We start from the raw sequence: 14,576 nt of genomic DNA, 5'->3' as shown, positions 1-14,576 counted from the left end.
TTAGTCAGGAAACAGAGGCAACAGAAACCACGAGCGCCTGCCCAGCCTAGGGGCATTCCAATGTGAAGATGCATACTGCTCCTGCCAGTGCAATTTCGCCTTCCAGCAACTGGTTTGTAACTCTGCGTGTCCTTATTTCCGACTGCAGCCCAGTGAGATCTTGGTGGTGACAAGGTGATTAGCACCATTTGTTTGTGAAGTAATTGAAACACAGAATAGTACCTTTGCAAATCTCACACAGAAAAGCAACTTCATGAGTATGTCTTGGTCAAATGGAATAGATTGTAGAATGTTAAAATAAAGAATATGACCCTAAACTGGAAGTGCATGAGCAAGATCAATTCTTTTAACAATATATTTTCTAATATTTTGAAGTAATCTTTGCATACTTTATGTTTCAAGGGAGTAACTAGATAACTCAGAGATGTCTGATGATTTGCATGTACGTACTCGCATGGACATATTCTTTTTTGATTCATTCATAATTACCTTGGGAAATTTGCCATCTTGTAAGGGATTTTGAGTAATATATGGCCAACCTTGCTTTATAGAAAATTTGGTTGGAAAGGGAAAATTGCCCCCTTCTTCAATATCTCACCAGTCCCCCCTCTCAAGCTTAGGCTTTATTTGTTATTATTACTATTAGCTTTGGGGTGGAGGAGAAGGCTGGAAAACAGATGCTAGGATCTCCTTTTAATGTGAATACTTTGAAATTTTTATTCACTTCCAGTACAAGCCGAGAAGTAGGCAAAGCATATTCTGCAAATCAAGCCCGTTAAAATTCCACTGCAAAGCACAGACTTGACTGACTGCAAGTGGAGCTGTCAGCTCGTACAGGCATCACTGTCAAAGGGCCGTGTCATCTGTCAGTGCTGGTTCCAGCTCACTGTTCCACATAGAGGCAATGCACTGTTGCCTCCCAATTGATAACACGCTGCCAGAAGCATGCTACTTTCTCATCCGTCTTCTTGTAGCTGTCAGAAATGGAATCCATTAATTAGTTTGTTCTTGTGAATTTTAGTTGTTCAGAAGACATGTAAATTTCAAAGTAAGACAAATAAAAATTCCTATCCAAACCATGATGCCAATAAGGGCTCAAAACCCCAAAGTGGCAGCTCTTCCTGACAGTAGCTAAACTGACCAGCTAAATTCTGCCTTAAGTGAATGTAATGATGTGGCTAGTTTCCCATCCCTTTTAATGAGGGCAAGCTTCCCAAGGCAGCAAAAGGAGACTCCAAGTTAGAGCGCCTAGTGGGGAGACGCCCTTAGCTTTGCTCTAACTAGTCAGGCGGTTTGACACAACTTAGGGAGCCTAGTTGCTGCTGCTCCTGGGTGATTACCTTTCTGTGTTTTATTCCTCTCCAGTGGCTTTCAAAAAAGTTTGATGGACTTTATTCACCTCATTGTAAGGGCCTCACAAAGCAGGGGCAATTCTATAAACTCCATGAGTGCTTAGATGGGGTATGTCATGTAAGTCCCCTCAGCATCCCAATACAGAGTGTATATATAAAATGAAAGAATTATATATGTATATATACACACACATGTATATACTATATATACATATATACCATATATACACATATGTACATATATATAATCTTGAAACTATATTGTACAATCCTTATGTCTGACAGTGTTTTGTAAGCATGAACGTGTTTCTGCCTGACTGTTTTGTCTGTCTTTCCATCTTCTCATGTCAGCAAATAAAAGGTTGAACCAAACTGACTTATTTTATTATATTCAATTCAGTAAGTCCTTGGGAAGTGAGTGTTCTTCATAAGTCTCTGCAACAGGCACTCATGGAAATGGAAACAATGATTAAAATATACCTTTTGTCTCAAGAAGTTCTTATTTTAGAGAAAGGACCAGAGAAAGACACACACAACACAAATTTTGAGATGGGTTTCAGAAAGTGCTCGTGAGACTTTGGAAGTGGGATAGAGAGATAAGCTGTGATCCTGGGCACCTGAGAGGGGTTGATGTAATACTTGAGCATGTACAAAAGGTAGATTTGTTCCTGATGAGTCTACTACTATTTCCAAAACTCATGTTAAAATCTACTCTCTGGGATGATGGAGATAGAGCCTTCTGGAGGTGATTGAATCAAGAGAGTGGACCCCTCATGAATGGTATTACTACCCTTGCAAAAGAAGTCCCTGAAAACTACTCTTGCCTTCAGCACCATGTAAGAGCATGAGAACAAAGTGCCATTGCTAAGGCTATGGGCTGGAACTAGATATGGAATCTGCCACTGCCTTGAGCAGGGACATTATGAGAAACAAATTTCTGTCGCCTCTAAACTACCCAATCCATGGCATCTTGTTATGGTGTCTAAACTGACTAGGACAACCATAACACTTCCTGTCCTTTTGTTTTGTGGACAAGAGAGCACACAGCAAAGGAGCCAGCTCATGAGTGACAGGAAGCCATAGGTAAAGATGTATTGGGAAGAGTTTTAAAGGCGACAGTATGAGAGCTCGCTTGGCACAGCACAGGGAGACTTTTCTGAGGGAAACAGCCTTGTAAGCCCTGCACATTTTACCACACCTAGCAAATGTGGAGCCCCCACTCTGAAACATGTATGTGGAAGAAGCAACAGTTTAAAACACAAACAAACAGTAAATGTAACCTAAATTATCTTCCTGAAATATTTTTCTCACTTCCGGGTTTACATATTGTGAGTAGAATCACAATGTAGAATGGGAAGTACAACATTGGGATGAAAAGAAATGATAGAAATAACTCAGCAATGTGGACTCCTCTGTGCTTAAGGAATTCCTGATTCTTTTGACATAACCAGAACACTAGGTCAAAAATGTCCTAAGGTCCGGGAAAGATTTTACTTTGTCAAGTTCGCACAACACAGAATGCATGACTCCTATAGGAACTCGGTCTTCATTTGCTGAGACACTCTCGGCAAACCTATGGATAGGAGTCACACAGCCAAGCCTCAGAAGAACAAGCCCTGCCCTGCTCAGCCCCAGTCTGCTGCAGGATGTGAGGGGTGACTACTTGAAATAAAGTTCCATTAGAAAATTAAGGTCAAAAAAAAAAAAAAAGCCACGGGTTCATCGTGTAGACAATTTGTAGTTAATTGGATTGCAGTCATTCTTTTGATTTGACTTACATGGGAAGAAGCACATTGGTAGGGGGAAGAATGAAGTAGCCACAGATAAATTTTGCTAATGCACAGGGTGTTTGAAATTTCCATGTTCCTTGCCATAAAATGCTAACAAGAAGGGTTGGTTATATCTGAAAAAAAAATTAACTGAGCTGTGAAGTTCATTCAGTTCCCCTAATCTAGTCAGTTTGAATAATTCCATGAGCAAACAAATATGACTGCTTTCACAGTGCAGCAAGCCATATCTGCAACCTCTACACCCTTTGCACTGGCATGTATGAGCCTAGTCTTGGTGTATATAGAGGTCCAAGATACTAAGCAAAGGCTTTACCTGTGGCTGGTACAGTTGTTAAGATGCATCAGAACAATAGGAGTCAGTACAATAACTTCTCTGGGATGAATCAGTAAGGTGAAACCCATGAGTATATATTAGTAACTAAGGGAACGGTACAGATATAAGCTGGAACAAGATCTAAGCTCTGTAATGACTCATGCCTAGGCCGATGTCCAAGAGTGGTGGGTCCCCTTCTGGGGACAACAATAGTCATTAGCTGCTAGGTAATACATAGAGAGAGGTCAGGACATCATGCTTGGGGACTCGTGGAACACGTGAGGGGTTCAGCCAGAGACCGTTAGCACTGGTACCAAAAGCTCTTGAACAACCACCAGTCACAACAAATGCAAATCTCTTGGGGAAAATGCCTGAAATGTGGGTCTGGAAAGCTTGCTTCCATCCAGGAGGCGCTTCTGCTGAATACTCAGCATGATTGGGAAAAATCTCTTAGCTAGTATGAGTATTGGTCCAACATGCCACCCCAGTGTTCAGAAGATCCGTGGTGACCTGGGTGACTCCTGGGAGGTCTGGGGTAGTCTGTGCTTGCCTTAGAGAAGATCAGCTAGTCCTTGTTGGGAACCCATTACAAAGAGAACACAGGCAGCTTCCTTCAACTTTCTGAGGCACCATTCTTCTATGAACCACCCATGTACCTTTTATGCAAGTTTTTTTGTTTGGTTGGCCTTTGTTTTTCTTAACATCAAAACCTGCTTCCCTTCACTCTAGTCCCACAGTTACCAGACAGATGTGAATCTGATTGTATGATCTGAACACTCATCACTTCTGTCTATAAGCAATTCCTTCCTCTCTTCTTTCTCCTTGTCTTTTCAACGATCAACTCCTAGCTGTCTTTTTTTTTCTTGACAGCTGTTTACTGAATCCCACCATTTGCCTCACAAGGTGCTGGAGGGGAGAAGAATACTCAGGTGGCAATCACTTTAATTTAATCATTTAACTGCATTCCAGTGGTTCAGAAGAGCTACCTCGAGGCTTCTATGCACATGGCAACTCCTTCCACTTTGCAGTTTCCTGTGGAGGATAGATGTTTCTCACAGGGGAAGATTCTGCTGGAAGAACATTAGTCTTAAGAGAACAGTCATTCCAAATACAGAAGTAGATGCTCACAGCCATCCATTGGACAGAGCACAGGGTCCCCAATGGAGGAGCTAGAGAAACTACCCAAGGAGCTAAAGGGATCTGCAACCCTATAGGAGGAACAGCAATATGAACTAATCAGTACGTCCAGATCTCCCTAGGACTAAACCACCAATCAAAGAGTACACATGGTAGGACTCATGGCTGTAGCTGCATATGTAGCAGAGGATGCTCTAGTCAGTCATCAATGGGAGAAGAGGCCCTTGGTCCTGTGAAGGTTCTATGCCCCAGTATAGGGGAATGCCATGGCCAGGAATGGGAGTGGAGGGAGCAGGGGGAGGGGGCAGGGGATAAGGGATTTTCAGAGGGGAAACTAGGAAAGGGGCTAACATTTGAAATGTAGATAAAGAAAATATCTAATTAAAAAAGAAAGAGAATTCTGTCTTTAAAAAACAAAAACAAAAAAAAAAAACAAAAAAAAAGTCATTCCAATGAGTGGGCAGCACCCACTGACAGCGCAGGCAAAAGGGTTGCTAGGAATGTTGATTGCTGGGACACTAAAGCAGCTAGCCACTCTCTACATTTAGTGTGTGTGTAGGCACACATGCCCTTGTGCACTCATGTGTGTGTGTGTGAGAGAGAGAGAGAGGAGAGAGAGAGAGACAGAGAGACAGAGAGACCGAGACAGAGAGAGCGAGCGACAGAGACCAGGACACCCATGTAGAAGTCAGAGAACAATCTGTGGAAGTTAATTTTGTCCTTCTGCCATGTGGGTCCCAGATATTGAGCTCAGGTTTTCAGGACTGGTGGCAAGCTCCCTCATCACTTGAGCCACCTCACCAGGACCTTTCTTTTTACATGGCTGGATTGGTAATCCTGATAAGCATGGGCCACTGGCAAGTCTTATATAACCAAATACTATCTGGAGAACAATTTCCAATGTCTCCAAAGTCAGAGGTTCAATCATCAAATGACTTTTATTTCATGGTTGTTAGGGATTACTTCAAAGTAGGTTTCTCACGTGAGATGACCCCTTTTTAAAATTGAGCATACTTGCAAGTAGTGGAAGCCTATCTATGTCCTTTCCATTAGAGAAATCCCATAGAAATAGCTGTTGTTCTTTTTTAACGATTTATTTTCATTTTTAATAATGAGCATACTTATCCCTATGAACTTCTGACAGAAAGAAAGACAGCACTTTTGCAATTGTTTATAAATAACATAGAAGATCTATTAACCTAATTTTTACATGTAAGCTTTCCCCTCCTGGTTGAATGCTTTTCTCTTTCATTAGAGTCAACTTTCTATGACCTTTAAATTCAGTTAGAAAAGTTAATCTTCTGGTTAATCTGGACCAATTGGCTTCTGAAACACCTCCCAGTGACAAACCATTATTTCGAGTTCAGCTTTTAATTGGTTAGAATGTTATTGCTGCAAGATCCAGTAGCTGTCAGATTTGCCTGCTAGCCAGTCTGTGCTTTCTGGACACATTCCAAGTCATTAAAGTAGCATTTCCTGCTTGAACCTGGGCTATTTATCCTAACCCCAAGCCCAATGTTCTTGCCGGTTCTAATTTAATTAAGGCCCGAGGAATGTCGGAGGATGCCCCGATGAAGAGGAGGGACAAGTACACTTTCGAAAAAACAAAGTCTGAGGCTTTTTGTGTGTTAAATGCTTCTTTATAATGATTAGACGAAAATGCCTTGCAAACCACAACTTAGCACTGATGCAAAATGTATGTTCTCTTACTCCATCCAGTTTTGCATTTTTGTCTACATTAAAGAACTGAAGGCATGAGTTATGTCACAGTTAGAATGATACTAATCTAGCTGAACATGGCGCCTCTTGCCTATAACCATAGTTACTTGAGAAGCTGAGAGGAGAATTTCAAGTTTGATGCTTTTCTAAACTATATGATGAATTCAAGGCCAGCCCAGGATATAGATAAGATATTCTCTCGATAAATAAGTAAGCAAAAAAAATGCTGATCTGATGTTCAGTGAACAATAACTTTTGGCAATTATTTCATTCTCTTTCTTTCTTTCTTTCTTTCTTTCTTTCTTTCTTTTCTTTCTTTTTTTTTGGGGGGGGGGGGGGATGAGACAGGGTTTCTCTATATAGCCCTGGCTGTCCTGGAACCCACTCTGTAGACCAGGCTGGCTTCGAATTCAGAAATCCACCTGCCTCTGTCTCCCAAGTGCCGGGATTAAAGGCATGCGCCACCACCACCCAGCTTATTTCATTCTTCTAAGTAATAGAAAAAACTTGCATTTCTTCTGAGTTTTCTATTAGTATTCCTGAAGTATAATATACACAACTATTCTAGTCATTCTCTTTTCAACAACTACAGAATCAAATCATCCATATACATTTTTTCCCACTTGTATATGTAAGGACGGTGGGTGCTGCTTGTGAACTTTCTATCAGAGTCTAGACTCAGGTCCTCCCAACTAAACTGGCTTAAGTTGTTCATGTTCTCTGGCTTCTAGTTGCCTCCTCTACAATATGTTAAAACTCTCCTTATTTAAAAAAGTTCTAATTGATGAATACAAATCTTAACATGGATATAAAATGCTCTGAGACACTAACATTATTAACTTGAAAAAATCAACTTGGAACTAGACCGGAGGGCTCCTCCCTGCTGGCTATCCCTCATAGTGCCAGAGGATACCAGGCAGGATGCTGGAGAATTTTCATCAACAGTCCTACTGAGCTCTTAACCCTGTGTGAAGCACTACCTCCCTGCCAAGAAAGATGTGCTATTGGGTACAATAGTGACAATTCTGTTTGGGGCATAGCCAACAGGTTTTTTTTATTGAATTTGAAGCCTGCTTCACAAAAAGAAACTTACAACTAGCCCTATAAACCCCATCATAGCCCATGGCTGGGAAGGTTATAGACCCCAGTGGAGAAGCTACTGCTATTGTTTTGCTAAATGGACATGGTGCGACCATCAGGTTGCCTTCTATTAACAATATTCAGACCTACCAATTAGTGGCTCTGTCAGCTTTAATCAGAGAAGCTTAATTTTGGTGGCAAACAGCAGCACCCGATAGCACATCTTTCTTGGCAGGGAGGTAGTGCTTCACACAAGGTTAACTCAAAATAATGAAACTAATCAATAAATGAGTGCCCAGACACACATAGGACAACTACATTACCCCACCAAGACTCAGGGAACATCACAGAAGAGGGAACATGAAGAGTGTAGGACCCAGAGGGAGGTGGTGAATGGTGTGAACTCTGACAACCAGAAATTTCACTATTGGCCGCAAAGTAACTGTGATTATTTCTACACAATCTGTACAAGACCAAGTCCATAAGCATCCTGTGTTGGTGGGGGAAGGAGCTCTTGAGGTTCCACCTCTTCTTGAGGAGGTGTATGCAATTGATGGTCGATGGGGGAGAGAGAGACATTGTCTTCACTGGTGTAGCCATTGCTAATGTGTCCCTTGGAGATATCTTTCTATGATTTTGTAGCCAACTTTAGTGAAACCCATTGGGTCAAAAAAAAATGGCAACATGAAAGCAAGAGGACTAACCTGCATGCCTTGGATCCCAGGACAAAGGCAGGTGGATCTCTGTGAGTTTAATGCCAGTTTGTTCTACTTAGCAAGTTCTAGGACAATTGGGGCTATATAGGGACATCCTGCCTCAAAATAAGTAAGAGAACATGTTGGGGTCAGTGGAAGTAAGAAGTAGACAAAACAGGGTCCAAGTAGGAGGGAGGGAAAGGGGTAAGGAGGGCTTGGGAGATGAGTCAGCAATTAAGAGCACTTGCTGCTTTTGAAGAGGACCTGGGTTCAGTTCCCAGCACCCACATGACAGTTTGCAACTGTCTATAACTCCATTTCAAAAATCCTATATCCTCATGGCACACTCATAGTATACAACCATATATGCAGGCAAAATACACATGCACATAAAATAAATCTAAAGAAAAATGTATCAAGCATGACTGTCCTCTGAGAGGCTTCACCTAGCAGCTCTCTAACACAGATGCAGAGACACGCAACCAAACATTGGACAGAGCTCAGAGACTCTTATGGAAGGAGGAAGAATTGAGGGCTCTGAAGGAGATAGGAACCCCACAGGAAGATCACCAGAGTCAACTAACCTGGACCCTTGGAGGCTCCCAGAGACTCAGCCACCAACCAAAGAGCATCCATGGTCTGGACCTAGTCTTATCGCTCATATATAACAGATGCTCAGCTTGGTTTTCATGTGAATCCCCCAACACCTGGAGGGGGAGCTGTCCCTAAAGTTGTGGTCTGTCTGTGGAATCTATTTTTCTAATTGGGCTGCCATGTCTAGCCTCAATGAGAGAGGATGCACCTAGCCCTGCAGAGACTTGATGTATCAGATTGAGAGGGGGGACATCAATCTCAATATAAAGTGAATAAATAAATAAATTAATTAATTTTTTTAAAAGTATAATGGAGAGGGCTGAGTATCATCAAGATATATTATATACATGTATGAGAATATAAAATATAATGAAGACCATTATATATAACTATATATGCAGATAAAAATGTTAAAAAGGGTAGGGGAGTGGGGGGAGGGTATGGGGGACTTTTAGGATAGCATTGGAAAGGTAAATGAAGAAAATACCTAATAAAAAGAATAAATTTTTAAAAAGTAGTCTCTTTGAGGGGCTGTAGAGATGTCTTAGTGGTTAAGAGTACTGACTGTTCTTCTAGAGGACCCAGGTTCAATTCCCAGCACCTACATGGTAGCTTAAAGCTGTCTGTGACTCCAGTTCCAGGGGATCTGACACTTTCACACTGATTGAGGCAAACCACCAATGCACCAATGCACATGAAATAAAAAGAAATAAATTATTTTTTAAAGTTGTCTTGGAGATTAGTAGCGTCTGCCAGATATTGTGTTTTGTGAGGGCATCTTAGTTGAGTATCTCTTAGATTTTGATGCTTCTGTCTGTGCCTTTAACCTATTGGTTTGTGCTTTTGTATGTTCTTATGGTGTCAGCTTGCCAGTGCCTTTTAGTGTAAAAAGAATTTGAAATGATTTTACATTCCATTTAATTTTTTTAATTAGGTCATCTGGGTATATATATATATATATTTTTAAATCAATAAAGATACTGATGTTAGTACTAAAAAAAAATGTTAAAAAGGAAAACACAAAATAAAAGCTCACAGTGAAGGAGCTCTTATGCCAACAGGCAGAACCAGCCATATTCATTTTAGTGGAAAATCATCTCCCTCTTGAGATCACTCTCTTCCCCCTCCACCCAACCCAACTGCCCTTCACCCTCTCCTTGAGTGGCTTATACTTAGAGCTCCTGCTGCAGACTACTCTGGTTCTTTGTCCTCCATTGGCCTGATTTCTTCCCCATGTGATGTTCTCTTCCTTGTGCTGCAAGGAAGATTCTACAAAACTTTAGAGCCAAGATGGCTTCTGGAACTCAGGCTGCTGCCAGGAGGACAGACTAGAGGATGTGGCTGTTCACTTCTCTGTGCAAGCAGGAGAGGCTGCTGCTTTATGTTAACATCCACTTTGAAGAGGAGATGGGTGGACTCCATGGCGATGAGATGAAATGGGCTCTGAGAGAGTTTTCTATGAAGACTCATTGTTGTGTTTTATAAAAAGATAAGGAGAATGGGAACATATTTGGTGAATATGTAGTCAGATGTGGGGGAAGGGGGTGCCTTTGCAGGGCCCATGCTGAGGCATCCCTCCCCGCCCCCCCACCCCAGGAAGCAGCCACACCATACTATAGAATAGAGTTTATTCAGGACATGGGGAGGGAAGGGGAGAGAAAGGGAGACGGAGACAGAGAGGGGGAGAGGGAGAGGGAGAGGGAGAGGGAGAGGGAGAGGGAGAGGGAGAGGGAGAGGGAGAGGGAGAGGGAGAGGGAGAGGGAGGGGGAGAGGCTGGCTATGAGCACATGGAGAGAGGGGGGAGGGGAACAGGGAGAGAGGGGGAGCAGGAGCAAGAGAACAGAGCAAGAGCAAGACAGAGAGGAGGGAGCAAGCAGCCCGTTTTATAGTGAGTCAGGTATACCTGGCTATTGCCAGGTAACTGTGGGGCAGAGCCTAGATGAAAGGCCAACACTCATCATTTTGACAATAGTATGTTCTGTAATAGTTTGAGGCATCATTTAGGGCAGTGAGTAGCACACAGGTGTTATGAAGGAGAAAGTGGATAAAACAGGATGAAGGGCTTGAGGAAGGAGAGAGGAGGTGATGCAGAAGGAAGCAGGAGGGATAAGTAGCACTAAAGGTGCTTGGAAAAGGCGCAGAGAAACATTATTTTATGTTTACTTAAATACATCTCTAATATATAACGTTATATAGGGTGTGTGTGTGTGTGTGTGTGTGTGTGTGTGTAGACTCATGCATGCACATGTGTGCATATAGTTTAAATGAAGGGACTCCATTTGGGATAATAACACTCCCTGGAGCACCATAGACTAACAAAAATCCCACTGCCAGGCATGGGAAACTTCATTTCAAGTTGTTGGTCAAGGTTGTCCAGAGGTGGTGGACATGTACAGGTTGTCAGTATTTGCCAGACTTGACCAGAGTTGTATACAAACTCACGGCAGCTACAACCACCTACACAAGACCTGCACAAGATCAAACCAGGCAACATCTCCTACGGCTGGAAGAGCGGCTCATGAAGTTGCAATAGGGGCTCTTGACAGCTGACAGCTGCAAGGGGAGAAAGAGTTGGTTTTCTGTAGAAACATGGCTCCTGAGATGCTCAGCATGCTCCAGTATAAGTCTCTAATACATGCACATACAGACACGAAGTGTATGCAGTGGGTCTAAAACACAAAGAGCACTTGAAGTTTTGAAGAAAAAGCAGTGAAGCGTAGGAAAAGGTACCAGAGGTAAGAGGGAGCAGGGTGAGTCTGCTTAAAACGCATTGCATGCATGCATGAAATTCTCATACAATAGAAAGCTAAGAACTAAAAATAACTATATTTAAAATGAGAACAGTTTGGGGGTCTTTGGGGAACAACACACATAGTATGCTGTGCATATATGTATACACACACCTTGCTCTGAATTTGATAAGAAGCAATACTTACTTTTTTTCCTGCACTCATCATATCCTATCATTTATGGAAAGACTTGCATTAGAATTGAGACCAGAGAGGATAGATCCCTGGTAGCATTTTGCCTACAGAAGAATTTCAGAGCATGACCAGTGTGCCAGTTAGAAATCAATTATGTACCTAGGGAGCCACAGCTGGCCCAGGGCTGGAATTGACTGTAAAACTTTTGGACAATTGAAACAAAGAAAATATGCTAGTTTCTCACAGTAGACGAGGAACGTTCTTTTAGTAAAATCAATTTTTTTTTTCACTTCTTGTATTCTGAAGACAGATCAGAACAGTAAGTATCTCCAATAAATTCTATGCCATCACCATGACTATATCACTATAGAACTGTGTCTCTCCTTTATGTAACAGCTATCAAGAACCATGAACGTTGGTTGAAGCAGCCCCTTCATCAAACTTTGCAAAGGTTAGACACAGACATTAAAATATCTTGTATATACTGTGTTTTTCCTACATATATAAATATGACTGAGTTTTGTTTATAAATTAAGGATTAATAGGAAATAATGATAAGCTAGGACAATAACAATGTGTTACAATAAAAGTTTTATAAATTCTCTTTTGTCCTCTCCCCTCTCCCTGACCCCCCCTCTCTTATTAACCCACTTGGTTAATAAGCAGACTACTGTAATATCACAGTGTATGTGCTCCTATAATCCTTATTTTGCTCAGTGATGCCCCAAAGCATGAGAGCAGCAATGTTAACAGTTCTGATATATTCAATTCTTTCCTTAGTAAAGAAGGTGTAAATGTCTGGTTTAAAATCTTAAAACTTGTACGTTCATGTTGCTATCATAGACAATTCTTCTATTTGTGAAATCATGAAGAAAAAAGAATCTCATGCTAGACTTATTAGCCAATTTTGGGTAATTGAAATCTCAGCTAGAGAAACCCCAGATAAGGCAAACACAACTCTGCTAAGGAAAGGGGACGTAGGCAATGTGGTAAGATATAAAGGAGATGAAATCTATTGCTGCTACACTACAGAATATATTGGAAAGAACTGTTTGAGTAGTACTCTATTTGCCCAGGTATTAAGACCTCATAAGACCAAGAGTTTCTATATAGCTAGAGAAACCACTGAAGGAAGAAGAAACCCACAAAATGGGAGAGGATCTTCATCTGCTATGTATCTGACAAGATTAACATCCAGAATATACTAAGGAAACAAAGAGTAGAGGAAACAAATGGCCCAGTGAGACAGGGGCCTGGGGTCTAAATAGAGTTCTCAACAGAAGAACTAGATGTGGTTATGAAATCTCTCAAAAAGTGGTTAGTAATTAAGAAAACGCAAATTAAAACAACTTTGACATTTCATCTCATTACAGTCAATGGCTAAGACTGAGAAAACCTCTTAAAACAAAGGCTGGAGACATGGCAAAAGAGAAACTTTCACTCACTCTTGGTTGGGATGCAAATTGGTGCGGTCACTCTGAGCGTCAGTATGGAGAATTCTTAAAAGAAAACTAGAAATCTACAAGAAGAGCCAGCTCTGTCACTCCGTGGCATATATACCTAAATGGCTCAGCCTCCTTCTCCACGGATACTTGCTCCGCAGTGTTCATTGCTGCCCTATATGCAATAGCTGGGGACTGGAACTAACTGAAATGTCCTTCACCAACTGAATTAAGAGTGAAAATGTGGCTCATAACACAAGATGGAAAAATATTCAGCTGTAAAGGTGAAAGGTGAAATTATGAAATTTATAGGCAAATAGACGAATCTAGAAATGATTGTACTGGATGAGGTAATTCAGACCAGAAAGACCGATTCTGCAGGTTCTCTCTTACATCATTTCCTAGCTCCAAGTCTTCAGATATACATATATAACATGAAGTAAACACAGAAACCAGAAAGATATAAAGGGGCCAGTGAGTGTGGGGGTTAGGGTGGGGGATGGACACGAGAGAGAAATAGCAGGATGCAGGTTATATGGTAGGGAAATGTGAAGACAGGGAAGGGACTCCGAATGGAGAGAAGGTCAAGGGTCAATGCAGATGGAGAAGGAAGATTGAGGAACAAATAACCCCAAAGGTACTTGATAAAACCTCAAGGAATCATATTAATTTATATTTAAGTAAAATTGTACACAAGGTTATATATATATGCCACTTGAGATGACAACACTCCCCATAAAAGTTATAGACCAGCAATAAAATAAAACAAAATAAACCTAGTATCAGGCACCGGCACAAGAAATTTCCTTTTGAGTGGTTGGTTAGGGTAGTCTAAATGACTCCCAAAACAATATTGGCTGTTTTTGTTGCATTAAAATCCTCTCAGAGTTGAAGGCAAGTTCCTACTCCCGAAGAAACTACCCACTTAAGACCCAGGCCTTAAATTACTTAAGCTGGACCTAACCTGGAAGCATCCTCCCATGGTTTAGTGAAGTAAAACGTAAAAACAAAATTCTAGGCCTATAGGCCCAGGCTTGAGAATGTGACCTCTGTGACTAAATGCTCCAAGGTATGCTAATCATAAAACAGATAGTAACATTCCTCCACCCACCTGCTTCCTGGGTTCAAGGAATGTTCATTCAAAGAAAGTCACCCTGACCCACCCTGTCCATTGCTGGAACCCACTATGCAAATGTGCCATTGTTAGGGGCTCTTAGAAACTGTCTTGAGAAATAACCCACACAATTACCAGGTATTCCTTGTGACTCTTGTGACTTTGCACTTCCTTGTGACTCTTAACTGGTATCTTTGGTATTTTCCAACAACGCCCTCCCCACTTCCTTGAGTTGTGGTTTCTTCCTTTAAATACCCCCTTACTCAGCTACTCGGGGTGCCACGGTCCCCTACCCCTGCGTGGTGTATGACCGTGGGCCCGAGAGCGCTCTTGAATAAAAATCCTCTTGCAGTTTGCAGCAAGACCGTTTCTTGTGGGTGATTTTGGGGTGTCACCTCTCCTGAGTCAGAACCTGG

This window comes from Mus musculus, chromosome 4 (assembly GCF_000001635.26).
Source record: "Mus musculus strain C57BL/6J chromosome 4, GRCm38.p6 C57BL/6J".
Classification (NCBI taxonomy): domain Eukaryota; kingdom Metazoa; phylum Chordata; class Mammalia; order Rodentia; family Muridae; genus Mus; species Mus musculus.
This window is presented reverse-complemented; position numbering follows the sequence as displayed.